The sequence below is a fragment of the Lemur catta genome, chromosome X, assembly GCF_020740605.2.
Source record: "Lemur catta isolate mLemCat1 chromosome X, mLemCat1.pri, whole genome shotgun sequence".
Classification (NCBI taxonomy): Eukaryota; Metazoa; Chordata; class Mammalia; order Primates; family Lemuridae; genus Lemur; species Lemur catta.
In genome coordinates, this window is record NC_059155.1 from 30,218,619 (window position 1) to 30,245,518 (window position 26,900).

General features: G+C 52.3%; 1 protein-coding gene across 2 annotated transcripts in view; it reads right to left on the reverse strand.

The window, feature by feature from the left end:
* Positions 1 to 24,192, reverse strand: part of ELF4 (E74 like ETS transcription factor 4) — a 37,655-nt gene extending 13,463 nt beyond the window's left edge. The window contains exon 1 of one of the 2 annotated variants that reach the window (XM_045538010.1): positions 23,909 to 24,192. The gene's annotated coding sequence lies outside the window, so the exon portion shown is untranslated. Of the gene's footprint in view, positions 1 to 23,628; positions 23,843 to 23,908 lie in introns of those variants that run through there. The other variant, XM_045538011.1, reaches the window with a different exon arrangement.
* Between the last annotated feature and the right edge of the window lie 2,708 nt (positions 24,193 to 26,900).

Below are 26,900 nucleotides of genomic sequence, written 5' to 3' on the forward strand. Positions count from 1 at the left end.
GGGACCTAGCCCTGGGTCTGCTCCTCCCACCCCCACCCTGCCCCCACCCGACCCTGCCAGTGACCCTTCTCCTGTGGCCTGCGAAGCCTCCCAGGGCCATTTATGCTTGGAAGGTCTGTCCCCCCCCACCCCCGACTAGCCTAAGCGCCCCAAGGCCTGCATTCCGCAGCAGCTCCGCCCTCCCACAGGCGGCTGTCTGCCCCCAGGAAACATTCTCATACTAATCAAATGAAAGGCGATCACTTTCACCTAATCCCACTTTGTCTAAACAAGAAACTCCTGTCTGCCCCCTCCCCCCCCAAGGTCATTGCTACGGCCCTTCCCTCCAGGTTTGCTCATCTCTTTGCCTTCTCTTCAGATTACTATTTCATTTGTGCAAGTTTTTTGCCAGTGCTTTCTCCTGGGGTAATTCTATGCACCTTCCTTACCTCTCCCCCGTTCGACAGCAGCTTCCTTGAAGGCAGGGACGACTGTGTTGGTTACTGATGAAACCTTAGCACCTTGCACCACGCCTGCCATGTAGCAGACTCTCAATTCGTGTGTGTGGAATGAATGGATGGACGGATGAACGGACGCGTGGGTCAGTCAGCATCTGTGAGGTGTGTTTTCTGGGCAATGTGTATCCATGTGTACACCAGGTGTGGGTGCCACATACTCTCGCATGAGACAGAGGGAAATGTGCGGACTCGCTGAGGCAACTTCTGTATATTTTTGCATTGTTATTTACACAGGTGTGCCACCTGTGTTCGCTGTGGGTGTGCACACACACTGTGGGTACACGTATGTGTGGGGTGTGCACGTGTGTCCCAAGGATGGCACATGTGCGTGAGAGCCTCTGTGTGTCAAAGGGCTGCCCTGGTCTGGCCAGCAAAGCCACAAGCTCAGTCGTCAGTTCCTCCCCCTCTGGGCTGCTGTGTGAGTGACAAACATGAGCTAATGCTGGCACTAAGAGGCTGTGCTGAAGATTGAGGGGAGGAGGCGGACCTGGGGCAGGGCCAGGGGTTCTGCTGGTCCCGTGGGGTTGTGCTTCTCAGGAAGAGAATGCCAGCCCCAGAGTAGGTATGTGGCCCACGGTCTTTGGGGTGAGTCCCCCAAGAACCACCTGCTAGGGAGCGGGTCGGGGAGGGGAGGCAGCCACTGCACTGTATTGGAAGGAACCCTTGGCCATCAGTGTAGAAGAGAGATTTGCAATAAAAGAGACAAGTCCAATCACATTCTTGTATGTGTCCGCATGTTGAATTATCTAAATCCAGGACTTGGTTGGTGCAGGTTCTGTTGGCCCAGGATTGCAAGGTATTGTGAGGGTATACCCAGAACCCGAGGCCGATCCTGGACATCTTCTGCCCTAGCCTGAAGCTAAAGCGAAGGGGTACAGGGAGAGGAAGTAGCTGTCCTACTCTCTTGGTGGCCAAGGCTAAGAAATACTCCCCCCCTACCTTGGAACCTTCTAGTCCAGAAAGTTCCCCCCTCCCCCTTCAGATGTTTGAGGATTTGAAAGTGAGAGGTGGAGAGAGGCTCATTTGCATGTTCACTCACTCTCCCCAGCAGAGGAGTGAACCACCCCCCCCCTTTTAAGTCCCTCAAAATAACCTCCTTCTCCCAGGAACCTGAAACCAAAGAAGCCACCACCACAGAAGGCCCGCCCTGCTGGAGGCTGGAGAGGCCCACGCCAGGGGCTCCCTTCTCCAGCGAGCCCTTTGGCAGGGACATAGCTTCAGCGGCCTAGAGCCCTGGACTCTGCCTCGCCAGCAAGTGGGGGACAACGGAGGCACACAGGGACATTGGGCTCAGGCAATTGAGGCCCCTGGGAGCCCTTAGCAACTGGTGGTGAATTGCCCCCAGGTGCCCCATCACTGCTCAGCTCACTGCCGGCTCCAGAGTCTGCTCCCAGGGTGGCAAGAGCTCTGCTTCCTGGCTCCATTCGCAGCACTGCAAGGTCCCTGGCTCCCAGGGCTGAAAGTGAGGCCTTTGTGAGAGGCTATGGGCCCTGGACACCCTGCGTGCGCCTGTGTACCGCAGGAGGGAGCAAGCAGGCGAGGCCTCCTGGCCTGCAAATGCACACCTCTGGCTCTCTGTGGTTCTGACTGCATTTCAAAACCAAAGCAAAATAGAAGTGGTTTGAGCTGCTCCTGTGTCGCCACAACTGGGCCCCCTTCAGACACACAGACCCTTCCTGGGGCTGTCACTGGAACATATCAAGCGGTGTCCTGCACCCACCCATCTGGGCCTCCCCTACAGGAAACGGCCCCGATGTGAAAGCCACGTCCACAGTCTGCGTGGAGTGGGTTTAAATCTACACTCGCTCAGCTGAGCCAATGGCTCTCACAGAATTGCTGGTAACACCCGTGGCATTTTCACACAGGCCAGGAAACATGGAGGCCAGATGGTCAGCTGGGCCACAAAGCACAATTCTCCTCCAGTTCCTCATCCCCTTGGAGCCAGCTCTCACTCCTGAAATACCTCGTCCTCCATGAAACCTTTCTGGAATTCTCTGGAAAGGAAGTGACAATTTCCTTCATGCCATTTCCCACTCCCTCAGCACCCCCTCCCCCATGACCACAAACAAAATGGAAACTACCCCAGGAACAGCTGTACCCTCTGCTTAAAAACAGCCCCTCCTCGCCTGACAGTCATCAAGCAGGGAATAGCCTGCTGCGTCACATGACCAGTGGCGTGCATTGAAGAGACAGAGGCCAGAGTCAGGGACCCAGTGAGTAGTCCCGGCCAGAGCAGAATTAACCCATCCCCAGGACTCAAACCCACAACCTTGGCCCAGTTAGGGCTGGACTCCAACCGGCGAGCTCATCTTCCTCCCTAAGCAAGTGCCCAGAGAACCTCCCCACTCCACACACAGCTATTTTGTCAGCTCCTGCTCCTCTATTCCCTTTCTTTCTACCACCCCCTCCATTTGAGATGAAATCAGGAAGAGGGAGGGAAAAAAAATAAAGGTTTTGCAAGCTCTGTTGGTTGGGGTTTCTCTGTGCTTATTTACAAGAAACCTGGTTTCCTTCCTTGCCCCTCTGTCACTGCTTGATTCCAGCACAGGGCTTCTCCCAATGCCGATGGCAAGGTGGCCCCCCACCTTTGCTCTCCTCTCGCCCCTACCTTCCCGGGCCCTGATCTGTCCCGGAGGAGATTAGGGCAGCAGGAGATGGCAGGCCCCAGGCAAAGAGATGCTCCCTCCTCTTTCTCCAGGGGCCCCACAACCCACCCATGGTGTACCCTGTCCAGGTTGGTGGAGGAGGAGGGAAGTGCTCTCCTGGCTGCATCCCAACAAGATGTGTGACCATGGAAAAGTCGGCCATCCTTCTGGGCGGTGGTTTCTGTCATCCTTCAAGTGGGTGAGGGTAATCCAGGCTTAGCAGGTGCTCACCAGGGAGTCTCGGGGGAATGAAGATGGTGGTGGGAAAGCACTTTGAAAATTAAAAAAGCACTCATCCAGATGATGAGTTTCAGGTGACCTCCCAGGGAGCAACAGGGGCTGGGGGCCCCATTAAGCCCCAGACAGAGGTCCCCCTTTGGCCCCAGAACATAGACAGGGTGGGGCTGGAGGGTTCCAGTTGTTGACTGGGAAGGGACTGGCTCCTCGCCTGGGCTGGGGGCCCTGCGGGGAGGAGCAGACTGCTGTGGCTGGTGCTGTACTCCCAGTCCCCTGTCCTCACTCCGCCCCAGCCCTTTGGGTTGTGGTTATGTGGCAAGAAGAACACTACAGAAGCCCCAGCAGGGGAGGAAGAGGCGGGGGAAGGGTTACTGACAAAGGGAACCTATTTCTCCAGCCGCCCTGAGAAAGCCAAAACAGCACCCCCTGGAGGTGTCTGTGGCCACCACATCCTCAGTTGTAGTGCTTCAGGGAAGAGGAAGGGACAGAGTGGCACTAAGCCAAGGATGGGAGAACTCACCCCAGAAAAGGGAGCAAAGCCACGTCTGAGGCAGCTACGAAACCCCCTGCCAGCTACAGCCTAGGAGAGCCCCCAGAATCCCCTGCAGACCCTCGGAGTGTGGGCTTCCCAGCTAGAACCCAGCTCTGCCTTGGGTTGAGACACGTCACTTTCCTCCTCTGTAAAACAGGGCTATTCTACCCAGCTCAAGGGGTTGTTGCAAAAGGCCAATGAGTTAATGTGGGCAAAAGCTCTCTGCTATGTCCTGGATGTGTTTTTCAATTTACTGGTCTGATTTTTGACTTTGAGCCGTGGTTGCTCAGTCAGTATTCAGCCCACCTTTCTTTACCAGCATGGAGGGGAAGAAACGGAAATAGAGATGGAGGGATGAAATGAAGGCTGAGAGGACATACCCAACAACTATAAAATTTATGGTAGAGAGAGGAAACCAGTCCGACTACAGGGAGAGGGGAGGATTGGTTGTGAAGCTGGATAAGTGGACAGGACCTAGATCTGTCAGACAGTGGAATGTGAACTTGATATGGAGAGCAACTGAGAATTATTGTAGATTCCTGAACATAAAAAAACACTTCTTTCGTTTCTTTTTTTTTTTTTTTTTTTTTTGAGACAGGGTCTCACTCTGCCACTCAGGCTGGAATGCAGTGGCACAATCATAGCTCACTGCAGCCTCGAACTCCTGGGCTCAAGCGATCCTCCTGCCTCAGCCTCCCAAGTAGCTAAGACTACAGGTGTGCACCACTGTACCAAGCTATTTTTTTATTTTGTAGAGATGGAGTCTCGCTATGTTGCCCAGGCTGGTCTCAAACTCCTGGCCTCAAGCGATCCTCCTGCCTTGGCCTCCCAAAGTTCTGGGATTGCAGGTGTGAGCCACTGCGCTCAGCAAAACAGTTCTTTGTGAAGAGCAGTTTGCTCTGGGTATGAGGTTGGGGCCATGAGTGGAGGAGATGGAAGGAGACCAGGTGGGGCAGCTGGAAGCCAGGAAGTGGATCCCAGAGCCACCCCGAAGGAAAAAAAATTGATAGCCTAATACAGTAGCTATATTAGGAGACGCCGAGATGTCAGCCTGTTTTTTCTGTAAGAATGTTAAAAGCTAAAGAGTGAGTGGGGCAGGAAATAGGGCAGGACAATGGGTTCAGCTTGGACATTTTGAAGGTGGGATTATCTTGAAAACCCCAGGACTAATAACGGGGAAAAGGACCCAGACAGTCATTTTGCTAAGCCTCCATCTTGCCTGGGGCTGGGGCTGTGGGGCAGGAGGGGTGCAGACAGGGGCTCAGGGGCTGAAAAAGCCGGCCTGGCCTAGAGCAGTCGGTACAATATGATGAGGTGGCAGAGAATCGCGTGTGCTGAATGAACAGCGGTTTAGAATGACACCCACACCCAGGCCCCAGGAAGGCCTGCTTGCTTCCATTGTTGGGGGAGTGAGGGAGGGAACAGAAACACTGACTAGAGACTAATTAAATTCATGGGCCAGGTGGCTCACGCCTGTAATCCTAACACTCTGGGAGGCCGAGGCAGGAGGATCGCTCGAGGTCAGGAGTTCGAGACCAGCCTGAGCAAGAGTGAGACTCTGTCTCTACTAAAAATAGGAAGAAATTTGGCCGGGCAACTAAAACTATAAAAAATTAGCTGGGCACAGTGGCGCATACCTATAGTCCCAGCTACCTGGGAGGCTGAGCCAGGAGGATCGCTTGAGTTTGAGGTTGCTGTGAGCTAGGCTGATGCCACAGCACTCTAACCAGGGTGATAGAGTGAGACTCTGTCTCAACAAAACAAAACAAAACAAAACAAAAGGACTAGAGACTAATTAAATTCATTAGTGGGTTTTTTAGCAATGGAGTAATCTGTGACTCGGCCCCAACAGGATATTAAGTCAGATAACTTTTATTGAAGGGACAGTGTTCTTTATCAAGGCCCCTGACAGTGTGTCCTAGAAACTAATGCCAAGGCTCCTTGCTCAGATCTGTGACGCTCCTTTGTGGGAGGAGCCATGGTAGGATCACTGCCTCCTTGGCAGCCCAAATACCCGCTTCCCTGACTGGCCACTCCTCAGGCCAACGAAAACAAAGGGGAGTACTGCAGACACAAGGCCGGGTACTCCAGCATCCCCTACTCGGAGGGGAGGGCGCCAGAAAGGATGAGGTGGAAAGACAGCCAATCAGACCTGGCCAGACAGGGCGGGCAGCTCCAGCTCTGGAAGTCATTGAGAGCTCCTGGGGCTCCTCCTCCTCTCTCACCCGCACTGTTGAAACCTCTCCTTGAGTCAGAGTCCCAGGATATCAAAGTTAAAAGGGACCTGAAAGATCACTGCATCCATCCCTCTTGTTATCCAACGTCAGATACCAAGTCCCCATGGGAGGGAAAGTGACTTGCTCAAGGTCGCACTGCTAGTCTTGTCTGATAGTCTCCCACCAGTGATTCCCAGGTGATCCTTCTTCCCCCCCTTCTCATTGTGTCCCTGGGGCCTCAACAAAGCCACCCCTTTCCTCTGGCAAGAACCACACAGCAGGCAAAGGCCCAGGGCTGGCAAACAACAATGAGGCCACACATATGCAGAACACATTTAACTTTCACAGTGACTTCTCACCTCCGCCTTTGTTCATGCTGTCCCCTAGGCCTGATAGGCCCATCCCCAACTTCTACAGGTCTAATGCCCATATGTCCTTCAAGATCTGAAGCAAATGTCACCTTTTCAAAGCCTTCTGTTTCCTTCCCACCTGGTATCTTCTCTTCCTCCTCTTCCTCATGACACCTTAGCTTGGCTTCTCAGACCAAAGCAGGGCTTGCAAACTATGGCTCATCTGCCAAATCCAGCCTACTGTCTGTTTTTAGATGGCCCATGAGCTAAGACTGGTTTTTACATTTTTGTTTGTTTGTTTTTGAGACAGAGTCTCGCTCTGTTGCCTGGGCTAGAGTGCTGTGGCGTCAGCCTAGCTCACAGCAACCTCAAACTCCTGGGCTTAAGTGATCCTCCTGCCTCAGCCTCCCGAGTAGCTCGGACTACAGGCACATGCCACCACACGCAGCTCATTTTTTATTTTTATTTTTATTTTTTTGCAGAGATGGGTCTTGCTCTTGCTCAGGCTGGTCTGGAACTCCTGGCCTCGAGCAGTCCTCCCACTTTGGCCTGCCAAAGTGCTAGGATAACAGGCATGCGCCACCACGCCTGGCCCTGGTTTTTTATATTTTTAAGTGATTGGAGAAAAAGAAATCAAATGAAGAATATTTTGTGACACATAGCTTTATTGGAACACAGCTATGCTCATTTGTTTATATATTGTCTATGGCTGCTTTTGCCTTATAAGTAGTTGTGACAGAGTTCATATGGGCCACAGTGCCTAAAATATTTATCATCTAGACCTTTACAGGGAAAGCTTGCTGACCCCTAGACTGTGAATGAATTCATCAGGCTCATTTCTGAGAAGAATGTCACAGAACACTTGGGGATGGGAGGTGCTTGGGAGGAGGTGTGGTACACCAAATACCAGTCAGCAGATTTTCATCAGAAAGTCCTGGTCTAGCAAGACCTAAGTTCTGGGCCTGGCTCTGCCCATGATGTGACCTCCAGCAACTCACTTCTGCTTTGTGCACCTCTGTTTCCTCATCTGCACAATGAGGGGGTTGGACTGGGTGGCCTAAGGTCCTTTCTAGCCCTGTGATTTAGAAAGTCAGTGATCTGTCGCATTTCCAACGCCCCCAGTTTTTAGCAGGCACAGTCCTGCTTATTTACTCTCAGAAGCAAAGCTTACAGAAGGGTCCCCTGCCCAGCTGTGGTTTTCCGCTGCCCTTGTGGGCCCCCCTCGCTCCACACTCACCTGCCCCGCCCCGCCCTTCCCTTCTGCTGACCTGTCTGCCCTTGTCTCTGAATTCCTGTCCCTGCTACATGAAGATGGCCTCTTCTGCAAGGGCCCTCCCCTCCCCCCCCAGTCGGGTGGGCTGAAAGCCTCCACTTTGGGGGAGGCAGGGAAAGGACTCTCACCTCTCCCCAACCTCTCGGGGCCCAGAGCAGACAGGCGGTGGGGCAGGAGATAGGGCTAGCTCTCACCGCACCCCAACTCTGCCAGCGGAAACAGCCCCTCTCTGCCACTTCCTGTCCCAGGGGTTTCAGCAGTTTCCCCTTTGGGGCCTGCTGGCCCTCCCAGCCCCGCCCCTGCCTCACACAGGTCAGGGAGTGCAGAGAGGGGAGGATCCCTCACAGGAAGGCAGAGGAGACAGCTGGCTACACAAGGGGACGCCCCAGCAGCAACTCTACCGCCTGCTTCGGGCTAGGGGGCGGGTACAGAGGGATGCATTACCTGGGAGGGAGACTGGGGCTGTCTCCACAAACTGTCCCCTGCTACCAAATGAGTAGAAATGACGTCATCACTTTACCTAGCTATCGCCCAGGGGTGGGGTGAGCCTAGCCTTAGAAGATTGGATAAAAAACTGGAACATAAATGCTGAGGTCAATGTCCAGTAAGGATTAGCCCTGGGTGGCTTCACGTGAAGGGACAGGTTGAAGCAAGAGGGCCTGAAAGCAGGCCAAGGATGTGGGGTTAATTCGGAGGGCCAGGTGACACTGAAATCAATGTCACTGCACAGTTTTTCAGGGACCTCGTCCCCTACTGCCAATGGACGAAGCAACAATGGACAGCAAAGTCAAGTCATCCCTTGGTATCCGCAGGCCACAGGCTCCAGGACCCCCGGGTGCACCAGAATCTGAGGATACTCAAGTCTCGCAGTCTGCTCTGCATAACCCACATGTGTGAAAAGTTGGTCCTCTGAAAATGTGAGTTGCACACCTGGCAAATACTGTAAAAAAGTCCACATATAAGCCGGACCCATGCGGCTCAAAACCATGTTGTTCAAGGGTCAACTGGATTATATCACATGTGGGTCAAGGGTAGTGGCATTTTCTGGGTGATGGGGCAAGGAACTCTCACATTCTGTAGTGGCTGATGATTTGGTGTGTTGACTTATACTTGGAAGATGGGGGTCCTAGCAGTAGGCTTCTGTGCCTGTGATGGATCTTGCAGGCAGGTGACCTGTTCAGTGAGACCTTCCCAAAGCCACGGGTCAGAACAGCAGCAGTAGCCGCCCAAGATCCTGGACCTCTGCCCAGTTGTCAGTGCCCCTGGGGACAGGTCAGAACACGTGATGCTGTTTCTAGAAGCCTTGAGGCCTGGGACAGGGGACTACTGGTGGGTGGACACAATCACCTTAGTCCCCCCTCATGGTGGTGTTTTTCCATGAGGGTCAAGGATTTGTGAGAGAAGCTAAGGGGAGTCCTAGAAGTGATGGTTCTGGATGCGCCAACAAAAAAATGGATGAGAAGATGATCTTGATACCTCCCCTGGCTCTTAGAAGTCATCCTCTGGCAGCTTTGGGCAAGAGCCCTGCCCAGAGAGGCTTCCTGTCACGAGAGCAGAGTCCCACTTTTTCCTATCCACTCTCCCTCCATGGCCCCCCAAGACAAATAGGAACCACTTCCCCTGAGACAGGCCCTGTCGCCCCTGAGGGGAGGGCCTGCTTCTCCACCCCTGTGAGTTGGAGTGAATACTGTTTCACAGCTGGCATGGGGGACGCCAAGGAAGCCTCAGAGGCAACATCTGGATGTGCACCTGGGCCCCTGCCAGCCCCTCCCTACATCTGCAGTGCAAACCCAGGGCCAGGGTTTGGTTACAAGCCCTGCTCAAAGCTGGTGGCACGTGCTCGGAAAGCACACAGCGCCTGGGTGGAGGGGGTGGAAGTACTTGAGGTCGGTGCCAGCTCAGGGGGAGCACTTGTAGGGCTGACACGGATCTGAGCCGGTGGTGGGCCCAGGGTGGCAGGTGTGGCCGCTGTGGCCTTGGTCACAGCCTGCTGGGGGAAGGGCAGAGGGGCGTGGGTGGTTGTGTAAATGTGGGCAAGATTTTCTTCAGCGCCCTCTGATATCACTTCAAGTTGCTCCCTCTGCTTCTGGGCAAAGGAGCCAAACAGTAAGAATTACAGGGTGACAGGGTGGAGCTCAGGGAAGGCAGCAGGGATTTACAGTTCTGGGGTTCGGGCTGTGGGGTTAATGTTGTGCCAGGCACTTGACGTACGTCATCTCCTTGCAATCTTACATCATCCCTACAAAGTAGCTAGCGAGTGGCAGGGCCGGGGTTTGAACCCAGGTTTATTGCCAACTACTACATGTGTTGAATTTTGTTTTCAGTGAAATCTATTTTGCTAATAATTCTGTTTTAACAGTTCCATTTTAAAAACAGCAAAAATGAGGCTCAGAGATTAGGTAACATGACCAAGGCCACACTGCCAAAGAATGGAAGGAGAACTCAAACCTAGGCCTGTATGACCTTGATCTCCAAGTCCCTGCATTTCCCTCTGCCCTAGGATCTCTAGCTCAGGGCTTGCTCACAAATCTCAACTTCAAAGCCTCAGAGACCCCGTGAGGTCCCTTCAACAAAGGCTTCCCAGGCCTGTGTCCCGCGCCCCTTGAGGCCTCAATCTCAAACCAAAGCTGGGCCTCATAAGAGAATCCTAACTTCCTGGGCCAAGTCCGCACCAAAATGGTGACCACTGGAGCTCCCGTGGCCAGCTGCGGAGGAGGGGGATTGTGGAGGAGGAGGCTTCCAGCTCTGTTGATGTGGAAGCTGACTCTTCCTGTACTCAGGGGCCTACTGTTTCCAGAGAGTTCCTGGCTTCAGACCTGAAGTAGCCATGGCATGGTCCCTGCCCCATAAATATACACTTGCTCTTGGCTTACACATAATGTAAGTTTGGGTTCTTATCTTGGGGTGTTGGTTCACATGTTTATTCAAATATTTATGGAAAGTCAGCCCTGAACACCTCATATGTGCCAGGCCGGTGGCCAGGGGCTTTATCGCCCGGCCCACCCTATTCTTCTCTGTGGTAGGTATCTAAGTTCCCAGTAAGCTGGGTTAGCCCATCTGCCTAGACAACATTGCAAGGTTTTCCCCCAAAAAACATGTCTATAGCAAGTATCTCTTCAAAAATGAGGCCTATCAAGCTGTCTGATGAGGAGAAAAAAAAACAAAACTGAGGCCCAGGGGTTGGGGGGAAATGGGGACTGAGTGTTAATGGGTACGGGGTTTTTTTTATGGGGGCGATGAGAATGTTCTAAAATGGATTCTGGTGATAGATGTACAACTCTGTGAATGTACTAAAAACCACTGAAGTGTACGCTTTAAGTGGGTGAACTTTATGGTATGTGAACTGTATCTGAGAAAGCTGTTTTTAAAAAAACACCCAAGGCCCACAGAGGGGCAGCAGCCCATCCAAGGCCATGCACAAGTTGAGGTCTCCTGATTTATGATTCTGAGGCTCTTTCCTCCTCCCAGCCTCCCTGCGACCATAAGCAAGGCTAAGCTCAGTTCCAGCGTGTGTGCACGGTGGTCCGGCCCTGTGCGTGCGGTTTGGAGGCTGGAACTGAAGCATTAGGGTAGGCAGGGGAAAACACTCCAAACCAGGGGCTTTCATTTCAGGTCTGCCATGAATGTGGCTGAGTCCCTGCCTCTGTCTCAATCCCAGCATTCCCAGCTGTGAAGTGAAGTGCATGCATTTGGGGGTCCTTTACTAAAGGCTTGGCCGGCTCTGACCCTCTGAGGTTCTAATTAGAAAGCACGGCAAGACAGAGCAGAATGGAGTGTCAGATGCGGGGCTCTTCTTGGAGTGCTACAGGAGGCCTTTGACACAATTAGGTGTTGGAATCGATGCTCCTCACTGATAGCAATGATCAGGGCTTTCCCGTGAGCGTCAAATTCTCTCAGATAATCCTTCTGCTGCGTTTCTCCATGGGGGGTAGCTTGGTTCAGCTCCCCCCCACGCCCCAGCCAGCAGTGTTAGGTGGCAAAGCAACCCATAATAGAGACCCATCGATCATGTCCTTCTGAGATGTCAGGAGCCAGGGTCTTGGCCGGGTGCCCAGGCAGGCAGCCCCACCTTGGGTTGAGCTCGCCTCCATGGTGGAGGGAGTGATTGCCAATGGCCATCGGTCCAGTCTCTGCCGGACAGGATGTTTCGATGTTTCCACCATCAGGCCCCACTTCCTGCAGCTAGGTCTGGGCTCCGGTTTCCCCCCTCTCCTGCCATCTGGTTGCCTGCCCTCTGCCCCCTCCCCTTGCTGGGTGTTTACAGGCTGCCTTATCAGCCTGGGGAATCTGGGCCTCACCCAGCTGGCTGCCCCGCCCCACCCGGCCCAGACGGCCTGCCCAGGGCCCTACCTGCTCTTTCGTCACTAAAGGCACCGGCAACCTGGAGCCCCCCTGCGTTGCTGGCAGGCAGGGGGTGTGGATGAAGTCTTGCTGCCTGGCACAGGTCCTCAGTGCCTGGGGCCCTGCCTGCTAGAGTGAAACCTGAATATGCATAGTGCTTTACCCGGCTTTCCCAAGCTGGGAGGGCATGCGTTCTTTCTTCTTTCGAAATTGACCTCTTCTCTATCTGCAGGCTATGGGGACAGGAATGAGAGGCTTGGGCTGCTGAGGAGGCTAACTTTGGCCTGGAATGTCTGGATGGCTCTTCTGTCCTTAGCCACCTAGGGATGAGCAAGGGCAGCGCTAGGCTGGAAGGCTCCGAGACTGCAGGCAGATTGATTTATTGTTTTTAACTACAGAGCACGGTAAACACTAAGCTAAAGGAGGAGCTGAATGAGGGACTGCAGGCTGAGTGTGATGGAGGAGGTGAGGCTTGGAAATGCCTGGGCATAGTCTTGGCCATTCCACACCCAGACTTCTGAGCCTCACGGATCCCAAGCTGTCTGTGTCCATCCCACCCTAGGATCTGCACCCACCGAGAGGCCGGGAGGAGGCAGGAGCTAACCACTGAGCAAGTCAAAAGATCTTCCCCCCAGAATATAAGGGCCTAGATTTTTCCATCAAATGTGCTTGAACCAGGGAGGGCGACAGGGATGAGGACGGCAGGCAAATAAAGATGCTTAGGATAATGGATTTCCCTCCCAGCACTTCGGGCTAAAATCCTGAAAGTTCACGTTCTGACCTGCCTGTAGGCAGGTCCCACAGGGACAGGGCCTGCTTGCTAAAGCTAACCAAGCCCCAGACTGTGAGTCAAAGCCACGGTCCAGACCCAGCTCATCTTCCAGAAGCTTTCATTGTGTTCACTGCTAAATCATTGAAAATATATTTGAGGCAATAGAGTGCAACATTCACATTTAAGATCAAATGCCATGTTTCCAAGAAATTTTATGTGACTATGTCCTTCTAGGTCTCTGGAATACAATTCAATAGTTTGAGGCACTTGGGTGGGAAAGTTTAGAAAAACTCTGCTAAGGCAATTTTGCCATTAATGGGCTATGTAACCACAGGCATGCCATGTCACATGGCTCTCACAGGCTTGGGCCTCCCTGCCACTGGAGATTTCAGAGTTCCTCGCAGGCTTACTGACCCTAGTAGTTGTCAGGGCTCCATGTTTCTTCCCTCTATCAAAACTTTCAGGTTGCCATCTCATCTCTCCAGGGAATGGACTTTCCTACCACTCAGAAAAATCATAAACCATTTTAGTGTGTTAATAGCTGATACTCGGTTAAGTGTCATCTCTATCCTTAATACATTTTCATTTAAGGACATCATCTGGAGCTACCATGCTTTATTCCAAGGAGGAGCTCCAGGGCCAGCGGTGGGGCAGACCAGTGGGGTAGGTGAGCTAGAGGGTGCTTCTCGGGTTCTACCTCCCGTCACATCAGCAGCCATTGAGCAAGCTGGCCTTCGCATCCATGCCCCATGCCTGTGAGCTCTGTTAGAATGCTACGTGAAGTGGATGTGAAAGTCCTTTGAAAAGCTAAAAACCAGGACTGGTGCAGCAGAAAGCCCATTTGACTGGGAGTGAGGCAGATCAAGTTCCAGTCTTGGCCTTGCCTCTGTCTAGCTCCTCCCTCAGCTTCTGAGCGGGTGCCAACGCCTACTCCAGGACACACACTCAGATCTACGGCTGTGGCCATACCAGCTGGACACGGCAGAGCCTTAGAGTCCAAACTCATCTCCTTGGTTTCCAAAGGTCCTTCACAGTCTGACCCCACCCTACCTACTTGGGCTTCTTTCCCATGATTTCCCAACTCAAGCCTGGGCTTCAAGCCCAGTGGTCTCCTCATGGTCCCCTGAGGGAACATTCCAGGCTCATTCACGGAGTTTCTCAGGCCTTCCATGCCCTTGTTGCTCCTTTTTGGCTAATCAAATAGTGCCCATCCAGCAAGGTCCCAACCAAGTTCCGCAACCCCATGGAGGTGGCTATGCCCCCATAAATATAGTTCACACCCATGGACCCCCCCCTTCTATAAATTCCCGTAGCCCATACATTCTGCCACAAAAATCTCTTAATCCCACAGGGCTTTGAATTGCTCTTTCATTATTTCATGTGTATCTCTTATTTCCCCAACAGGCAGTAAAATCCATGGAATCGAGGGTTATTTCCTCTTCTCCTGACTCTAACACATGTCTGGGCATTCATGAATTAAGTCCGTGTAAATTCTCAACTGGAGTGAGATCTCTAGAAATGAGGCTACAGGTCCTCATAGATCTTAGGGCTTAAAGACTAGGGGTGGGCTGGGGTAGAGTTGGGGAAAACTGTTTCTAGGGCTCCACCATTAATTTTTCTCTCTTGCTCCAAGCCTCTCTGTTACAGGCAACACGTACCAGCTAGAGTCATTTAATCCAAGCAGCTTCGAGAAGGCCGTTGATGATCAGGTCATCATCAAAGCATTCTCTTTTTGTACAAAACCACAGTGTTTCTACCCTGGGAATATTGACTGCTGGTCTGATCACTGGACCCTCAGGAAAGACTTCATGATGCTGGATCAGGTCTAAGAGCTAAAATGATTCAAGAGAGTGGGGTGTGAAGATAACTATATGAGGACACAATTTTATTCCTAGAGGCCTTTTGTAGCCAGGTGCGGTGGCTCACACCTGTAATCTTAGCATTCTGGGAGCCTGAGGTAGGAGGATTGCTTGAGGTCAGGAGTTTGAGACCAGCCTGAGCAAGAATGAGACTCTGTCTCTACTAAAAATAGAAAAAATCAGTTGGGCGAGGTGGCGGTGTGCGCCTGTAGTCCCAGCTACTTGGGAGGCTGAGGCAGGAGGATCGTTTGAGCCTAGGAGTTTGAGGTTGCTGTGAGCTAGGCTGACGCCACGGCACTCTACCCTGAGTGACAGAGCGAGACTCTGCCTCTAAAATAAAATAAAATAAAAATAAAAAGAGGCCTTTTGTGGTCTAGACAGACAATGCTGAACAGGGATATGATTGGCATCTATAAAATGATGTATGGGGAAGATAGTCATGCACCCAATCACCAAAAAGGGTTATAAATAAAAACACAATAATAAATAGTCCTATTTTACAAATGCATAGTAAAGTCAAGGAACTCTTTAGCCTAAGAATAGTAATGAAAAGATAATCATCTAAAATAACAGTAACATCAGGGATAAACATGATTATAAAATAAGATTTAAAAAGCAAGGCTAAACATATTTGTTACAACAAAAATTAATGCAAACAGAATAAATTCCAGTATTAAGAGAAAATGAAGGCTGGGACTGGTGGCTCACACCTGTAATCTTAGCACTGGGAGGCCAAGGTGGGAGGATCTCTTGAGGCCAGGAGTTGGAGACCAGCCTGAGCAAGAGTGAGACCCCATCTCTACTAAAGATAGAAAAATTAGCCAGGCATAGTGGCATGTGCCTGTAGTCCTAGCTACTTGGGAGGCTGAGGCAGGAGGATCGCTTAAGCCCAGGAGTTTGAGCTATGATGATGCCACTGCACTCTAGCCTGGGTGACAGAGTGAGACTCTGTCAGAAGAAATAAAAGAAAAGAAAAGAAGAGAAAAGAAAAGAAAAGAAAGGAAAGGAAAGGAAAGGAAGGGAAGGGAAAGGAAAGGAAAGGAAAGGAAAGGAAAGGAAAGGAAAGGAAAGGAAAGGAAAGGAAAGGAAAGGAAAGGAAAGGAAAAGAAAAGAAAAAAAGAAAATGATATGGAGAATTTGATTCTAAAATTCATATGGAATTGCAAAGGACTTAAAATAGCCAAAAACAACTTTGAAAAAGAACAAAGTTGAAGGGTTAACACTACCTGATTTTAAGAATGATTATAAAGCTACAGTAATTAAAAAGTTGGTACTGGCATAAAGATAAACAAGTAGATCAATCAGTGGAATAGAATATAGAGTCCAGAAGTAAACCCATGCATATAAGGACAGCAGTAGTAGATTGATCATAGCCTTTTCAACAACTGGTGCTAGAATAATTGGATATCCACATGCAAAAAAATAATTTGGATTCATACTTCTCACCATGCAGAAAAATTAACTCTAAAGGATCATAGATCAAAATGTAAAGCCTAAAATTATAAAATTTCTAAAAAATATATAAGACAAAATATTTGTGACCTAGGGCTAGGTGAAGACTTCTCAGATATAGCACCAAAAGCATGATCCACAAAAGGAAAAAGTGATTAGTTGCACTTCATCGAAATTAAAAACTTCTCTTCAGAAGACACTGTGAAGCAAATAGAAGGCAAGCCATAGACTAGGAGAAAGTCTTTGCAAAGCATGTATCTGATAAAGGTCTTCTATGCAAAATATATAAAGAACTCTCAAAACTCAACTACAAGAAAATAGACAGCTCAATTTAAAAATCGGCAAAAGATTTGAAAAGACATGGATGACAAGTATATGAAAGGATGTTCAACATCATCAGTCATTAGGGAAATACAAATTAAAACCAAAATGAGATACCACAGCACACCTATTAGAATGGCTAAAAATAAAAAGACCACCCATACCAAGTGTTGGTGAGGATGTAGAACAACTGGAATTGTCATATCCTGCTGGTGCAAATGTACAGTTGTGCAGCTACTTTGGAAAACAGTTTGACAGTTTCTTAAAAAGTTGAACCTACACCACTGTATAATTCAGGTATTCTACTCCTAGGTATTTAACCAAGAGAAAAGGAAATATATAGCCATTATAAGATTTGTACACAGATGTTCATAAGCAGCTTTGTTTGTAATAGCTAAAAACTGGCAAAAACACCAATTGTCCATCAACTGATAAATGGATAGACCATGTATGGTCTATCCATACAATGGAATGCTATTCAGCGATAAAAAGGAATGAAATACTGATGTATACAACAACACAGACTAATTTTAAAATAAATATGCTGAGTGAGAGAAGCCAGACCAAAAAAGAGTACATGATATATGACTCCTATCATATAACATTTTAAAAATGCAAACTAATTGATAGTGACAAAAAGTAGAGCAGTGGTTGTCTCAGGACAGGAGGGTGGCATTGCACAGGGAGATGAGGCAACTTTCCATTAGTGATGCATATGGTCACTCACTTGATTGTGGTGGTGGTTTCACGGGTATACGTATATGTCACATATTTTCAAACTGTGCACTTGGAAATACATGCAGCTTATTGTATGTCAATATTACTTCAATAAAGCTGTCAAATAAAAAGAAAGAGGAAGGTCCCCAGATTGGATGAAATTAAACAAAAACTGGAACAATAATGCCAAACGCTACGTAATTCTGCTATGTAACACCACTATGTAACTTTAGTATTTAACATTACTCTGCAATAGTAGTAAAAACAAACAAACAAACAAAAGCAAGAATGCCCATACTTTCCTAAAAAACACATTCCTTGAAGCCATTAGTAGAGACAAATTCTCAACCTTGGTGCTTGGTGAGTGTGCTGATTCTAATGGGCTTGTGTTGTTTTCTAGCTTGCTTACTCCGATGCCAGTGCTATTGTCCTCCTGAGCTTGGAGTGTCCCTAGAGCACAGCCAATGGTCTCTCTTTCCTCTTTTGAAAGGCCATCTGCCCTCTTGCCTCCAGGCAGTATTCCCCAATGAAGCTGAGGAAGAAGAAGGATCTTTCTCTAGACAACCATGGGACCCATCATCAACCAATCTACAGATATAAAGTGTCATAGGGCGGCTGGCACATCAGCTCCTGCCTGCCATGGGGCTGAGTGCACGTGCATTACTGCAGCTCTAGAATTGGGTTGAGATCCTTCTGAGCAGGAGACTGGGCCTGTTGTGTTTTTTTTTTTAGGATCAGTGTGGCGCTGAGAAAGTGCTCCCCTAATGAAACAGGTGTTTTCTGTGCACAGATTCTCACAGAATCAGTGGAGCTGAACTAGGCTCTGTTATCCTCAGGGGGCATTATGGGAAAAAGACAGATTATCTCCTAAGTCTAAGTCTAAGTACCTCCTTGTTATCAGGTCATCAGGAATTTGGGGAGGTTAAGACTAATTGCCCACCTTCCCATCCCCCAAGGCCTAGCAGTTCTAACCTGATGGGTGGGGACCAAGGGACTGAGTGGAGTGCTCCACTTAGGGGTAGTCCAGTTTATCTAGGGCTGCCTGTCCCTGCGGGTGGTCACAGACTCCTCAAGCAAACACAATCTGGTTAATAGCAGATGGAACCTCCAAGTTACTTTCTGGGAGGCCCTTGGAAAAGGAATGGCCCCTAGCCCCCTGCAAGTGCTTCTAGGCAAAGGCAGTCTCAACCCAAGGCCTCCGGGCATCGGCCCAGAATGGACCCATCATCTATTCTAGTGAAAGGGGGAGAAGTGAGCAGTGGTTGGCTCATTGGTTCCCAGGATTCTACACTCAGTAGGGTGATAACAACAAACTAATGATTACTAAATAGTTCCCAGGGGTAGAATGTTAGATCTTTCTCTCCAAGAAACTACCTCACTCTTATTTCTGCAGCAAATGATACTCAAGATGAAAATGGTGAAGGGACAAAGATGCCAATGTTAATACAAATATTAAAGATTTGAGTTTCACTCTTCCCCATAGCACTGCCTGTCACTCAGAAAGACTTTATATTTCACACACACATGCATCTTCTACCACATCCTCTCCCCATCCTGTGCAATGGCAGAGTTAACAAAAACTTAGCAGAGAAACCTGGAAAATCTCCCTCTTGCTTTCAGGAATGTGTGTGGCATGCCTTGCCAGTACTGCCAGAGAAGTGGTGGAGCCCAGGAGCCTATCAAAGTCAAAGATGTGTGAAGGGAAAATAATCACAACAACAACAACAATAACCGCCACAGGAATAATAATAACAGTGAACACTTACTGGGTGGTCACTATGTGCCAGGCACTCTGCTGAGTGCTTTGCGTGCATTATCTCACTAATCTTAATTCCAACCCTGTGAGCTGGGCACTGAGGCCCAGAGTGGCTAAGTAACAAGCCCTTAGTCACATAGTAAGTGGTATGTCCGGGATGTGAAAGAACGCAGAGAACCTGTGCTCTTCCTCGTCTAGACAGTGACATTTCTTGGCAAGGACATTGGGTCAGACTGGAAGAGGACAGGAAGCTTCAGGAGGAGCAGGGGTTCTGAGAGGCAGGAACTGCCAACACTGGGACAAGAAAATGGCCTATCAAGGAGGTGGGAACCCAAGGCAAAGCTTGCTCAACCTGGGCAAGCTGCTTAACTTCTTGCTTCTTATTAGCCTCTCTAAGAAATGTTCTGGCACTTTCCCTTGCAGACCCTCCTTCGGGAAACACCCTTCCTTGCTACTTGACTCTCCTCCTCACCCTGGGTGTAGGCTGGGGTCTCTTTGCCAAGAAATGCACCTTAAAACACGATTTCTCAACCAAGAAGTCAGGGCACTCTGGTATGTCCTTTTGGTGTTGAAATGTGCTGGGGGAAGGGTGAGAAGGCAGTGAGAGAGGAAAAATGATGAACGTATGTGTCGGGGGGCAGGATGTAAGGGTGTTTTTATCCAATTAAACCCAACAAGGGCCAAGTCCCCTCCATGCCCAGCCTCAGGAGACACAAAACCAGCAGAATAGATATATAGCTAGTCCTTGGTGGTCTGCGCAGAAGTGGGACTCTCTAGATCCTTCAGTTCCCAGATGGCCGAGGAGGGAACAATTCTGAAAACCTCTCTCCTCCACCTGAACCTCTGGGTTTCCAGAGAAATTCCAGAACCCTGGGGAAAGTGGGACCCAGCCAGCCTATGGCCCCTGTGAACACCTGTGGCATGTCAGTTTTCCGGTCCCTTCGGTGACCCCTATCTCTCCTCCCTCCTTCCCTCTCCCCTGGGCCTGTGGGGGGCGGAGGAGTTCAAAATGAAACCCCCTCATCTTGGGTGGCAGGGAAGCCTGGCCACCCCTTTGTCTCATCAATGCATGCTGGGCTCACTGAGCCAGCCACTTTGTATCTCCTGGAGTGGATATTGGGGTTTGCACCAGCCACCCACACTCGCTGACCTGGTCTTTTATGTGACATGCATTTGCCAAACAATTATCCAGGCTTCCAAGGTCAGTCTGTGGCCAGGGAATAGAGAGAAAGGCGCCTTTTCTCCCCTTTCTGCTGAGCCAAATCTCCCCCTCGCTGCCCCTGCCCCCCTTCAAGGTCTAGCTCGAGCCCGCATCCCTCACAAAGCCTTCCCTCCCTCCTCCAGCTGCTGCTGACCTCAGAGTCCTGGCTGGGCTGGCCTCTGCTCCAAGGAGCACAATTAGCACCTGACCAGCCACTGGCCTGTCTGCTTGTCCTCGCCTCTGATTGTTTCAGTGTCTTAGTCATCTCTTTCCCCACCACATCCCTCTCTCATCTCCCCCATGGCGCCTAGCACAGGTTGGGCACACAGTAGGTGTTAATAAATGTCTGCTGAATTGAAACTCAGCAGCCCCTATGAGGTCAGAACCCTCATAAGCACCTCGACCAGCAGTTTCTTGGCAACCGGCGCTGGGGCCCGAGCTACAGGGCATTAGCCGCGCGACCGCTATTACAGGATACACGAGGCTCAGCGGCCAGAGATTTATAGGCAGGTTGGTGTTGATGAGAAAAGCCCCTGACCCCTAGGAAAGCGCCCATGGGATTCTGGGTACCTCACGTGAACTTCTTTTCTCCCCTGCAGAACTAGTTTTCAGTCTGAGAACCACAAAGGGAATCAATTGGCAGTGAAGCCACAAACCTCTCTGCAGCTGAGAAATCCGGGAGAGATAACCAAGCCCAGGTTGGGGTCAAGCCCCGCCTGAGGAGAGAAGGGGACCCCAGCGAGATGCAGGGGGCATGGCAGGCGTGAGCCCTGCCACTCCAGGGGGGTATAGGAGTGTTAGAGGGTGGCCCTAAGTAATGCCATCCTGCCCTGAAACCCAACAAATGACACCCTGCATGCTTGCCACCTGCAGCCTGTGCAGGAACCAGTGTCCCTTTCCCCCTTTCCCTCTCATTTACCCAAATCCCAGGGCAGGACTGTGTGTGTGTGTTTGTGTGTGTGTGTGTGTGTGTGTGTGTGTGTGTGTGTGTGTGTGTGTGTGTGTAGTAGTAGTAGGGGGACAGTGAGACCAGAAACTAGCCAGGGTTTCCACGCAAGGAGAAGCCTCCAAGTGTGGGGTGCTTGGCTACCCACACTGGCTCAGGCATTTGAGCCTGGCTTCAAATTATGGTTGTTTATAATTTAATTTTATTAAATTATCAATATCTCCTCTCACTGGCCCCCTCACATATCCCCCCACCTGCACTCCAGCCCACACAACAAGGTACACACAATCCTGCAAGGCAGGTGGTATCTTCTTCACATCAATATTTTCCTCACTGCCACTTCTTTGGGGCCCAGTACTGGGACTGGCTCTCAGCAAATGTTTGCTGAGTTGAATCTGAGTTTTAGGCACTGCATTAGACAATATCATAATGCCAGCTCGCACTTACTGTGTGCTACACACTGTTCTAGTTAGCAGCTTATATGTATTCATGTAATCTTATGAGGTCGGTCTCATTTGACAGATGAGGAAACTGAAACAACCAACTAGGATCACACAGCTAGTAAATAACAAAGCTGGGATTTCAACCCAGTCTGGCCCTAAGAACTGGAGGGAAAATGAGAAAGTTGGGGTGGAGACAGTGTGCAGAGGATGAAAGCCAAAGTTGGGGGCAGAAGTTTCCCTGGGAAGGCAATCCCCTCAGCCTGTGTCTGGCTGGGTCTCTGCATTTTGCAGGATTAGGGGCATTTGGGGCAAGCTATCAATCAGGTCCACACAGACAGATCACTGTACCCTCATTTTTAGATCCCAACATATAACAGAGGAGACAGAAGCCACTGTGCCACCACTTAGCACTAGGTGGGGGAGGACGGATTTCGGGCCCCCAGCTCATCCAGGGGTGGGCGCCAGTTCCTGAGCAACCACCGAACAAACAGAGTGCAGCAAAGGGAGGAATGCCAGACATAGCTGCAAACAAGCCACTCCTTCGGCTCACAGTAAGAGGCTGGGTGAGGGTGGCAACGTGGAGCCTGCTTCATGGTTCCCCCACTACAAGAGATCTCGGGCTTTGAACCCAGCCCCAGAGACAACCGCATGCAAGGCAGCCTCTTCCCCATACCGGCCGGTGGGGATAGGAAGTCCTCCCTGATAATCTGTACTTGACTCAAGATCACTCCCTCCGCGCTACTTCTATACTGGGCGCGCTGAATTAACGGTTGAGAAAACACTTTATAACCAGGAAAACCCTGTGTAACTAACTGCAAGGAGGGATTGGTATTCTTGCTGGGCACATGTGTTCCCTGGGCATTTTTCAGTGCCAAAGTGTCCCGTCTCCCCAAAGGGAAGAAGTAGAACTGTTCCCTTTACCTCGCTCCAACCTGGCACTCAGGGCAGGGGTCAGCTCGCAGGGGGTGAGTCCCCAATGGGCGTGCCCACCAGCTGTTGGGGCTGAGCAGTGGTGGCTCGGGCTCTGGGGTGGTGACCTCACTTCCGTTCCTACCTCCCCACCTCCCCAGTACTCCTCCCATTTGAGGCCCCACCAGGCCAAAATCGAGAAGTCCAAGGTTAACTGTTCCTCCCCACTTTAAGAGCTAATTAAAATGATTAGCCACAATGAACTGTCAAATATTAACCAGAAGAAGCTGCAGGACCAGACAGGCCTCTATCTCGGGCAGAGGGATGAGGGGCAGGAATCAAATAGCCATCAAATCCCTCAGCTGGGGTGTGGTGTTTGGGGGGTGGGGGCAGACCGGGAGAACCTCACTGAGCCGGAGTGCCAAACGGTCAGGAGGTGACTATGGTCAGGAAAGCATATAGTCGTGAGGAAAGGGTGGCAGGGTTAGGGTGCAGTGAAGAGGTCAGGAATTCATTGACTGGTTACCGCCTCTGCAGTCCCTCAAGCCCCCAAAGCAAGGCGCTGGCATCAGGGCACCCGCACTGTGCGGCTGCTGAGTCCCCTAGGTGGCATCAGAGGAGGGAACAGAGAGGCGGGAGAAACCGGGAGAGCGGGAAAGCGGGAGCAGGAAGGCTGGTGGCTCCCTCATACGTAAACTCTGGCCCCTGCCAAGAGGTCTCTATCTTGGCGATCCGATTCTCCAAGTCATAGGTTTGCGTGCTCGTGTCCCTAAAGCGCCCGGCCCCAGAAGCCCTAGGGGCCGCCCGATCAGCCTAGCAGCCTCGCCACTGTCCGCCCAACCTCCTGCCCTCGGGCACTGAGCTTTTGGGGGCCCACTGCCACGCTCGGCCCTATCACGGGACCTAGGCTGCCCAGGGAGTGGGCAAACCGGCTCCCCACCCCACCTCGGGGGATCGATTCCACTTCTACCTCGCGATCAGGAGCGCAGTTCCCCAGCACACACGCGGTGGGTGAAGCAAGAGCGACACCGTCACGCCGAGGCTCTCCCACCCTTTCCCCGGCCCCTGACCCCCCTCCGGGGCCTCGGCGTTCTCTATCCCGCCCTCAAACAAACTTTCCGAGGTCCCCGAAGGCTACAAGAAGCGGCGCCATCGACGTACCTGAGACCGAGTGGCTCGAGGGCCAGGCTCGGTCGCCGGGCCAGTGTCGGTCTCCGAGGATCCCCTCCCCGATCCAGGGGCCGAGTCGCGGGTCCCCAGCCCCGCCAACCCGCCTTCTCCCCTGGAAGCCGGGCCGGGCAAGCGGCGCCGGGAACTCGGCGCCGGCGAAAGGAGAAGTGGAAGTTGAGCGCGGCGCCGGGTCCGTCCCCGTGGCCGCCGGGGCCGTCGTCCCCCTCCCTCGCTGCCCCGCCTTCCCCGCCGCCCCGCGCCCGTGACTCACCTCGGCGCCGGGGCAGGCTGGTCCGGGCGGGCGAGGCTCAGGGCTCTCCCACACGTCGCGCCGCCAATGGCAAGTTGGAGGGCGAGATGCAAATACCAGGTGAGACGGTGGCGTCCCCGAGAAAACGAGTCGGGGGGCGGGGTGGGGCACGAGGACTCAGGGGGCACGTGGGGGAGGCCCACGCGGAGGGTCGGGGTGGCGGGGGCGCCCCGGGAGGGGGCGCGAGCGGCGGAGACCTGCAGTCAGACAACCGAGCGAAAGGGGAAATTGCACTAGAGACACACACGTCCCCGCAGGCGGCGGCTGGGGCGGGCGCGAAGGAGGCTGGGCGGGAGGGAGGGAAGAGCTGGAGGGAGGGACCGACGGGAGGGACCGTGGGCGGGCGGGGTGGAGGAGGGAGCGAGGGAGGGACGAGGCATCTCGGTGGAAACAGCGCCCCTCCACCCCCGGCCCGCCGCGGTCGCCAGCACGGCAGGGGGAGCCGTGCCAGGGGCCCGCGCCGCCTCTCCTTCCCCTCGCAGCTCGATCGCGCCCGGGGGAAGGCGGGGACAGGGCTCCCACAGAGCCCACGTCGCACGCCGGGCCGGGGGCTCCCAGCTCTGTCCAGGCCCTTCCCTGTGGGGAGCCCCCCCACAGAGAATGCGAGCCCTGCAGAGAAACCCATTCCGCGGGGACTCTGGAAAGCTGTGTCCAGCCCCTCACCCGGCCCGTGCAAGTGGAGACTCGCTTGACGCCTTTGGGCCCAGCCCTGAGCTCCACATTATTGAGCGCCTGCTGTGTGCGGCCCGGGCGGGAGGGCGGGCCGAGCAGTGGGTGAGGCCAGAAGATGCCCAGAGGATACAATTCTGGAACAGTAGTACACCAAACACCATGGAATCCCGGGCCAAATACATCCTGCGGTTGGGTGACAGAAGAGTTTCTGGGGACTTCTTAAGGGAAGTGGAGCCTAGGGTTCCTGCGGGGCAAGACCTGGAGGAGACGAATCAGGGGAGGGGTTGGGGGAGAGGGGCTGGCACAGCAGGTGCAAAGACAGCCAGAGTTGGAGTGCTGGGAGAAAGCTCGTGCCCACCCTTCTCCAGTACAAAGCAAGGCTGCTCTACTTGAAGTGCTCACCTGGACCCCAGTCTCCCATTCTGTCTCCCCTCTGTCCCCTCTGACCTGCCTCAGCATCCATACCAGCCCCCTACCTGGGCCTCCAGTTAGGAGCCTAACTGGGAGGGAGTCTGCTGAGAATTGTCACTCCTTAGGGCTGTACATGGTCTGGGGGAGGGGCCCAGACAGGCTTCAGCCTCGGCAGAAAGCAGCAAAGCTGAAGGGGCCCCAGGGGAGGTGGGCCCTCTGAGGGGTGGGGCCAAAGGGCCTGAGGTTCAAGGGCTCAGCCAGCAGAATCCTCCTGCTTCCCCAGCCTTGAGAATGATCCCCGGCACAGGATGGGGGGACAGGAGTGGTGGAGGATTATGGCAGCGAAGGCAGTGCAGATTACAAATTTCCAGGGAAAGATCTAGTGGCTGGACCAGGGCACTGGCCCCCGAGATCTCCTGGCTACCCATAGCCAAGCCCTGCAACAAGCACCAAGAGCAAATGTCCACTTCTTTTACAAGTGGGTGTGCTTTCCCCAGGGGATTCTGGATCCTTGAGACACACAGTTCTTTGCTGGCCTCTTGCCCATGAGGCTCTCCTCTCAAATTTGTGGTAGGTCCCAGATGCCCCTAAGCCCCCTTTAACTTCACCTCAAAATTCACTAACGGGGACACACACACACGCAATGTATGCACACACTCTTTCTCATTTTGCTAAGAGTTCAGTGGTCTGTAACATCAGACAGACCTGGGTTCCTGTTCCAGCTGCACCTTTTACCAGCTGTGTGACTTTGGGAAAGTCAAACTCTCTGAGCCTCACTTTCCTTATTTTTAAATTGGGAATAATAAGAACCTACCTCACAAGTCTGTGGTGAGGATTATATGTGATAACCTATGTCTGTGGCAGTGCCTGGTGCCTAGTAAGCCTTCAATAAATGCTAGCTGTCTTTGCCATCATCTTCGTCTTCATTTCTCGTTCTCCTCCCAGCTCCTGGGAGGAAGTATGACAGGGCCAGGGCAGGCGCTGCTGAGGACCAGTGGTGGATCCTTTCTGCGAGTGAGTGTGGTTTGAAGCCCCAAGGCAGAGCTTGAGGAGACATTTTCCTCTCGGGAAGGGTGAGGAGAGAGGTCAGCGCTGCCAGCCAACTCATGGTGACTGGCCTAAATGCCTGCCAGTGACCTGCAGCCCACGGCTTGTGGGAATCCCATAAGTTCCCACCTTCCCCAGCTGCTCACTTGTAACTAACCACAGCCCCATGACCTGGGAGTTGTAGCCAAAGCAAACCCCACCCCCCTTGACGGAAATCTTGGGCCAACCTGACCTTGGGGAGCCATGGGCCACCTGGATGACCTTCCTGGCTGCCCTTCCCCATGACCTTGCTGCCCCCGAGCCTGCCAGCCCTTCCCTACCTGGCTCCTGGCTCTGCCACATACCCGTTGGGTGAGCCCCCGCCAGGTGGGGCCAGCCAGGCTGAGATCACCACTCTCCTGACGACAGCCACACTGTCTCTGCCAATGGCTCATTCCCTGACTTGGCAGGAATTCCCCTTCTCGAGTTGCCCATGGATGCCCAGGCGCGCCATCAGCAGCGCACTCTCAGCCTCTCTCCTTCCAGCCCTGTTTCCCCCACTCTCCAACCCTGACTTGGTGCTCTCAGGCCTCAGAACCCGGGTCCTGCCAGGAACGGGGGCCCTCTTGGCTGCCCACAGCCCGCATGGCACTGCCTCTCCCCGTGCATACTCAATGCACTAACCTTGATAACTTTCGGAGCCCCAGGTTCTTTGGAGACAAGGTGGCTGGTTCTTCCCCCAACTCCTTAGCTCCTTGGCCTCAACAAGTTCCATTCAAATCTGTGGCCAGAACAAAATACCACAACACTGCAGCTTCTGTGGCCAGGTCCCTTACATGCCACC